Source organism: Suricata suricatta, chromosome X, assembly GCF_006229205.1.
Source record: "Suricata suricatta isolate VVHF042 chromosome X, meerkat_22Aug2017_6uvM2_HiC, whole genome shotgun sequence".
Taxonomy (NCBI): domain Eukaryota; kingdom Metazoa; phylum Chordata; class Mammalia; order Carnivora; family Herpestidae; genus Suricata; species Suricata suricatta.
The window spans coordinates 16,568,832-16,570,559 of NC_043717.1; positions in this window are offsets into that span (position 1 = coordinate 16,568,832).

Here is a 1,728-nt window from a genome sequence, read left to right on the forward strand (position 1 = left end):
CTTAGTTGAGTCCTTTGCTTCATGGTCATTGATGAGGCTGCCATCAAGGTGTTGGCTGAGGGTCCTCAGTCTCACCTGAATGTTCAGCCTCTTCACAAGCTCACTCTGGTTGTTATAAGATTATGTTATCTGCCGGCTGTTGGCTGAGGCTGCTCTCAGCTTCTTCCACATGACCACTTACTTTTTCGAAACATATAAACTGAGAACTTAGTAGACTGAGTCTGTTGCAAGACAGAAGTCACAGTCATCTGTAACCTAATCATGGAAGAGACATCCTATCACTTTTGCCATATTCTTTTGGTTAGAAGCAGGTAACAGGTCCCATCCTCACTCGCGGAGAGAGGATTGCACACAGGCATAAACGCCAGGAGGGCAGAGATCATTGGTGACCATCTTGGAAGGCAGACTACCACACCGAGGACACTGTTCTGAATGGACTGTTGGGGCAGCCCTTCAAAAGTGGGCTATTCCCATTGAGATGGAAAACAAATCCTGGGCTTGCTGTGATCCATGGTATCCCTGAACCATTATTCCCTGACTTTCTTAAACATAAGCACTTTAGGGAAACTGTGATTACTGAGCATTCTTGTTGTTTATTTTTGAGCATAGACATTTCCTGAAACATACATTTTAATAAGTTAGTCATCATTTAACAAAGACTTTAGTTTAGGGACTAAATTTTATTCAGCGCAAGACCACATGTGCAGGGAGGCAGGGGAAGGATAGAGGGGTACCCTATATTTTTGCTGCATGTAAATATAAAATATGAAATATTCCACATACTTTTCCTAAGCTATATTTTTCTTCTTATGATCCTATTTTTCCTTAAAAAGATAAGCCCCACAGCTGTGAGTAGTGGAAGGTGCCAGAAGGAAAGGAGGCTGGGACCTCTAAATTCTGGAAGACTGCTTTATTTGGTTGGTTGAAAAACATAAGATACAGGGGAGAAATGGCCGGGAAATAAGTTCCCCTTCATCCTAAGCAAATTGTCCCCACTCGACCACCAGCCTATGAGGGGCTAGTGGTAGTGGTGCTGAGGTGCTGATACTGGTGACTTCCGTGACACACTGAAGATGTAGAAAGCACAGGACTTGGTGCAGGTCAGGTGCAGGACTTCCCACCTATTCAGCCATGACAGGGTAGAATGTGAAGGCTCTGAACTGCCAATGAGAAAAGAATAATATCCCTGATTTTGTACCACAAGTGAAACCGTCAGCAGAATGAAAAGACAACCTACCGAATGGGAGTAGATACTTGTAAACAATATGTTCAATAAAGGATTGATATCCAAAATATATAAATAATTCATACAACTCAATAACAAAACACTCCTAAACAGCCTGTTTTAAAAATGGGCAAAGGACCTGAATAGATATTTTCCCAAAGTCATAGAGATGGCCAACAGACACATGAAAAGATGCTCAACATCACTAATCACCAGGAAATGCAAATCAAAACCACAATGAGATATCACCTCACACCCATCAGAATGGCTTTTATCAAAATGAAAAGAAATAACAAGTGTTGGCAAGGATGTAGAGAAAAGGGAACCCTTGTACACTGTTGGTAGGAATGTAAATTGGTGCAACCACCATGGAAAACAGTATGGAGATTTCTCAAAATATTAAAAATAGAACTTCATATAGGAAATGGATGATTAAGTCTTTGGTGTTGTAAAAGCAACTTCATTTAAACATAACCACTCCCATAACCAAAAAAAGAAGAGGG